General features: G+C 37.3%; 1 long non-coding RNA gene across 1 annotated transcript; it reads right to left on the bottom strand.

Moving 5' to 3' along the window:
- Positions 1-3,339: 3,339 nt before the first annotated feature.
- Positions 3,340-5,529, bottom strand: LOC118486435. Its single transcript, XR_004879065.1, has 3 exons — positions 5,320-5,529; positions 3,962-4,014; positions 3,340-3,441 (listed from the first exon to the last, which is right to left on the bottom strand). It is a non-coding gene; the product is annotated as an uncharacterized LOC118486435 (long non-coding RNA).
- Between the last annotated feature and the right edge of the window lie 1,251 nt (positions 5,530-6,780).

Raw genomic sequence — 6,780 nt, 5'->3', positions numbered from 1 at the left:
GTAGTTGAGGACGTCTTGGTTCAAACAAATCAAATGGTTATTCCAACCGACTTTGTCATCCTCGATGACGCTCCTCTAGTGTTGGGAAGACCTTTTGTAAAAACTCGCGAAGCTTTGAAAAACCGGAAGTTTAATAATCTACCTCTTCAATTAGGGGCATTCAAAAGGAGCATAGATCTTGAGCGTTCAATGAAATATCATTTTGGCAACAATGACCCCCTAATTAAAGATGAAGATGAGCCACCCAATATAAGTGAAAAGATTGACCACTTTGTTGAAGAAGAGGTCTCCATAGAACAAACCTTTAAAGTTCTTGATTTAGATGAGCCCCAAAATAAGGAGTCTCCTAAAGACCCGCCCCTTGAGCTCAAAGAACTTCCAAAAGGTTTGGAATATGCTTTTCTAGACAAAGATGGTAATTCACCTGCAATTATTTCATCTAAATTAAATAGTGTAGAAAAAGAAAAATTAATTAGACTTTTGAAAAAACATAATAATGCGATCGCTTGGAAGCTTGTAGATATAAAAGGAATAAACCCTTCCATGTGCACGCACAAAATTCTGATGAACGATAACTATAAACCAGTAATACAACCACAAAGGAGAGTAAATCCAAATGTCCAAGAAGTGGTTAAAAATGAGGTCATCAAACTACTTGACGCCGGACTTATTTATCCTATCTCCGATAGTCCATTGGTGAGTCCCGTCCAAGTAGTCCCAAAGAAAGGAGGTATGACGGTAATAACTAGTGAAAATAATGAATTAATACCAACGAGAACCGTCACAGGATGGAGAGTATGCATAGACTATAGACGATTAAATGAAGCAACAAGGAAAGACCACTTTCCTTTGCCCTTCATTGATCAAATGCTAGAACGACTATCCGGTCATAAATTTTACTGTTTCTTGGATGGTTTTTCAGGTTACTTTCAAATTCCAATAGCACCTGAAGACCAAGAAAAGACAACTTTCACATGCCCCTACGGAACTTTTGCTTATCGACGCATGCCATTCGGTCTATGTAATGCCCCTGCAACATTCCAACGTTGCATGGTGGCCATCTTCCATGATATGATAGAAAAGACAATGGAAGTCTTCATGGATGACTTTTCTATCTTTGGAGATTCATACGACCAATGCCTCGATAACCTCGAACGAATGCTATCCCCATGTGAGGAAACTAACCTCACCCTTAACTGGGAAAAATACCACAAGATCTCGAGCGAAGGAATGGAAGTTGATCGAGCAAAAATAGACACAATTTCTCGATTACCTCCCCCCTCCTCCGTTAGAGCAATCAGAAGTTTCTTAGGGCATGCCGGATTTTATAGACGGTTTATCAAAGACTTTTCGAAAATTTCAAGACCTCTAACGAAATTACTTAAAAAAGATTCGCCTTTCATCTTTGACAAGGATTGCAATCAAGCATTTCTAACCCTCGAGGAAATGCTAGTCAGTGCACCTATCATGATAGCGCCCGATTGGAAATTACCTTTCGAAATCATGTGTGATGCAAGTGACTTTGCCATTGGAGCAGTCTTGGGACAAAGAAAAGAAAAGCATTTCCACCCGATTTATTATGCTAGTAAAACACTTAATGATGCACAAGAGAATTACACAACCACTGAAAAAGAATTACTAGTTGTGGTATTTGCTTTTGATAAATTTCGTTCTTACCTTGTTCTTTCTAAAACTGTAGTTTATACAAATCATGCAGCCATCCGATACCTCTTCAAGAAACAAGAGGCAAAACCCCGTTTGATCAGGTGGATTCTACTCCTCCAAGAATTTGATATTGAAATCAAAGACAAAAGAGGGGCAGAAAACACAGCAGCAGATCATCTTTCGCGCCTAGAAGACCCAGCTTTGGAGGCAACCAGGGACGAGCAAATCAACGAAAAATTTCCAACAGAGTCCCTCGAAATGGCGGAATGTAGACAAGAACCATGGTATGCCGACTACGCTAACTACTTAGCTAGCGGTATAGTCACCAAAGGATGGCCACGTCACCAAAGAAAGAAATTCTTTGCTGGTGTAAAGCATTACTTTTGGGAAGACCCTTATCTTTTCAAAATATGTGCCGACCAACTCATCCGAAGATGCATACATGGCAGCGCAGCACGAAGAATTCTCCGCCATTGTCATGAAGGTCCATATGGAGGACATCATGGTGCCGCTAGTACCGCACGAAAGGTATTTGATTCAGGATTTTATTGGCCGGCCATTTATAAAGATGCACAAAGTCTTATCAAGACATGTGATGCTTGCCAAAGATCAGGTAATATTTCTTCCAAAAACGAAATGCCACAAAATGGTATTCTCGTTTGTGAAATTTTTGATGTGTGGGGACTCGATTTCATGGGACCTTTTCCACCGTCAAAAGGAAACAAATATATACTTGTGGCAGTCGATTACTTGTCTAAATGGGCCGAGGCCGAGGCACTTCCAACAAATGATGGAAGAGTAGTGGTAAGATTTCTGAAAAAATTATTCTCTCGTTTTGAAACATTAATAAGTGATAGAGGTACCCATTTTTGCAATCATCAACTCGAAAAAATCTTAACAAGATATGGGGTCTATCACCGGGTCTCAACAGCATATCACCCTCAAACAAACGGACAAGCCGAAGTGACTAATAGAGGTTTAAAATGAATACTTGAAAAAACCGTAGCTTTAAATAAAAAAGAATGGGCCGATAAATTAGATGATGCTTTATGGGCTTTTCGAACTGCTTATAAAACCACTATAGCCACAATCCCATATAAGCTCGTCTATGGAAAAAGTTGTCATTTGCCAGTAGAAATAGCCCACAAGGCCTACTGGGCAATAAAAATTGTAAACTTGGATTTAGAAATTGCAAGCAAAAATCGATTTTGTCAAATAAATGAATTAGACGAATTAAGGAATTATGCATATTCTAACTCGGAAATTTATAAGGAATGAATGAAAAATTTACACGATAGATACATTAAACCTAATGAATTTCGAGTGGGAGATCTGGTTCTATTGTTTAATTCACGACTTTGATTATTTCCGGGTAAACTAAAATCTAGGTGGTCAGGACCTTTTTCCATCACCCATATTTTGTCACACCCTGACTTTTGCGGAAGCGTGATTATGGGGTGACTTACTTGTTATCATTGCATTCAACCATATCAAACAATCTATATGATAATACCAAAGATTTGTCATCCATAAAATGAGTTTAAAACATAACAACATTGTCTAAAGCGTAGACTTCAAAATTTAAGTTTTAGAAACCAGATGAATTGTGTAAAAGTTTGCTAAGGACTCGTCAAAGATAATAGTTGTAATCCAAGTTTGGAAGACGTGTCTCGTCCAGGATTAGGACACTGTGGCCAAACCCAAAAACCATGGATGACTTCTTTATACTTAACATGACTTGAAATTCCAACGCCCGCCAGATCCATACTTAATTTCCTGAAATACATGTAGTTTGGAAAACATCAACAAAAGTTGAGCGAGTTCATGTGTATGTGAGTCTGTATAAATCGTTCAAGTGTGTCTGTATAAATTGTTAAAATGTGTCTGTATAAATGTATGTCCTTGGTATGTAGCAATAAGGAAAAAACAGATCAATTAATGTGTAGCTAATACATTAATAAGTGATATGGCCTAGGAAGCACTCAAACCTGTAACGCGTACTTCATACCGGTCCTTCCGGTGGAACGACATAGTCACCACATGCAGCCACACGTTGGCCCATGTGTGGGGCTCGCAACACCCAATAGATCTATCACTCATGCCTCTCGGTCCTTATACAAGGATTAATGGTCTTACGATAATAGCCTATCCATTCACGTGATCTAACAGTAAATTCCTTAGCTAATCATACCATGTATAAAAGTGTCTGTAAATGTCTGTAATAATTGTAACATGTATTTCACCCCCGAAGTATAAAACTGAAAACAGTTAAGAGAAAAGGGGGACATGAACTCACAGTATTGCGTCTTCGGTACTCGTAACCCAAATCTCCTCAGCAAACACGACTACCTACAATGGTCTAATGTCTATTAGACGAACGGGTCGTGCCTTGTCTTAGTATTGATTAGTGCCTTTGAGTTACGTTTTAAAGTGTCTTTAATATTTTAGTAATAATACTCCTCATGCTTGTGTATTCGTATTTCCTTCCCAAGGATGGGATATTTTACATGTGTCTGTTCATATTGGGATTATATTTTTAAGTCCCATTTTAGAGAATACATATTTAACCATATTCCCGTATAAAACCAACCCCCGATATTCCGTATTTCGTTATAAAAATTATAGCGAGTTTTATGCTTGAAAAACGTAGTCTAGAATATACTAGTAACGCTTGTCCCGAAAATATTTACTAAGTGTTAGGATTTTTTTTTTGGAAAATTTCGCCATAGTATCCTTTGTAAATAGGGGTGTCCATGCTTCATAGCATATCATTTTCTTTTACGTATATCCCGTAGTTCATTTTCAATAATCAAACCGACATATAGATATACAAAGCATTACTTACTTTATTTCAGCTTAATCACCCAAAACTGGACTGTTTTCGAGGATTTTTATAAAATAGTTATCCTTCTCCAAAATTTCTCAAACTTTTATAGAAGGTTCTATATGTTCCAAAATTTATTATGTAAAAATATCAGAGTCCAGTTCGTTACCCATATTTTATAAAAAATCATTTTCTCGAATGCAATCAGATTTGTTACTTTCTGATTGCAGTTTACGGAATAATTCACTAAAATTAACCGTAAGTCCGATTGACGAAATTCCAGTTGGAGGATCATCCTGACAACGGTGACCGTCTCCTGTAAAAATTCCATGAGTTGATTCTACTCAGGTTTCAGGTTATGACTCCGAAAACAACACACTTTTTCTGCAGTAAAAATGCAGCTTGAGCTGCTGTCCAAAAACAGTCTTTTAAAAATAGTAAACGGTCTCGAAAAATTACGATTCTAGTGCCATTTGTTTAGTTATTCCAATATGTACATTTTAGGCTTCAGAAAATCAGTTTTTCGATTTAAAATGGTCCCGTTACAGCCTGTTGAAGTTGGCTGGAAATTCAACTCAGCAAGCTGTTTACATTGTAGAAGTGACTAAAAACGCATAAACGATTGTTCTAACAACGGGTTTATCGAGAAATCAGTGATCAAACAACATGCATACTTATACCAACATAATCCAACCAGATTTTATCATTATATAAGTTTGTGTTTAGGTTCCTTGTTCACTTTCTCTTTGTGTTCTTATTTTTAAGCTTCAAACAACAATGTTTCGAACAATCAACGTAGAAATGATTCATGAGCTGGATCGAAGACTTACTACTAGCACAAGGGCTAGGGATGAACTTGTGAACAAGAAATGATGGTGAAAGAGGTGTGAGAATGCAAGTGGTGATTCTTCTTCAAGGCTCTAATGCTCCAAACTCCACAAGGCTTCTTTCTAACACTTGTTTTAGACTTAAAGATGGATCAAAGGAGTGGAGGTTGAAGTGATGGTGATGAATTCAGATGTGGGCAGCTGAAAATGAGAGGGAGATGAGTGAGAAAAATGGTGGGGTGAACTAGTTGGTGAAGATGCAATGATGGAATAAATCTCTAGCCCATCCTACTAGTCATCATTGTAATATCTTGGTAAGTGTAGCAAATAAGGTGGTCAATCAAATGAAGATTACAAGGAATAAAATCTCAACAAAATATATGGTAATGATTTGGCTGAAAATTCGGTTGGGGGGAGGTAAATTGTAAAATTTTGGTAACTAATAGGTAAATAATTAGGAGGTTAAGGGTATTTACTAGAATAGTGGGTGTATGTCATGTTTATATAGCGTGTGGGGATTTTTTTGACCGTAAATAATTAAGAATGATAAAATAATATTTCTGACAATATTTTGATGTCTCGGGTAATGTCTGGTTGTTCGGTTACGTATCGTTCCGTTAAAGCGTTTAATTGTACCGCATAGTGTCTTTTATGCATCCTTTTGTAACGAACTTTAATTCCAACACTTAGGAAAGCGTTCAGGACCATTTAGTCAATAATCTGTATAATATGAGTGTGTTAAAAGCTGAATTGTTACGGAAAATGCGGAATTCTGTACTTAATATGAGTTTTAGGCACTTTCCGGCACTCAAACTATCACCTAGTGACACAGTCTTATGGTCCTTACTTCCCTACACCCATACTAGTGTAGTACTTTGTCCCTGGCTCATAATGGCCTCAATGTAGTGTCTGTCTATGTGCTGGCATTGTCAGCATGTGTCTGAGGTATCCGCTCACTGTGCTAACTGTGCTTTGTGCATCAGGTCTGTCACTAAGAGTCTGTATGAAATAAATGGAGCGACTGTATGTAAAGTGATGCACATGTATGTATGTAACATAAATCAGTAAGTAGTTTAAAGTGTCAGTTGTTATCAAGCACAGTCATTAAGCACGTAATTAAAATTAATTAATTGTACAGTACCTGAAATTTTGAGGGTTGTCACATTCTCCCCCCGTTAATAAAATTTCGTCCTCGAAATTTGTACTACCTTAATTCCTTAGGGTTTCGTTATGCGTGTATGTATATGAATAGTACCGAGGTAGATAATCATCAAACCGAATCAAACCTTATTCACATCAAGTGAGTCCAAGAATATATAACAACACGAATCCAATGGTTAAAAGGTATGTGCTTTTAGCATTTAATGTCAAAGGCATAAGTCGTATTAACGTGTAGTCTAGTGTAATCCAGTTACAGGGGTTCCACAAAGAGGAGTTTTGTCCAATAGGATTCTCAAATGATTG

Source organism: Helianthus annuus, chromosome 14 (genome assembly GCF_002127325.2).
Source record: "Helianthus annuus cultivar XRQ/B chromosome 14, HanXRQr2.0-SUNRISE, whole genome shotgun sequence".
NCBI classification, from domain to species: domain Eukaryota; kingdom Viridiplantae; phylum Streptophyta; class Magnoliopsida; order Asterales; family Asteraceae; genus Helianthus; species Helianthus annuus.
This window is presented reverse-complemented; position numbering and strand designations above follow the sequence as displayed.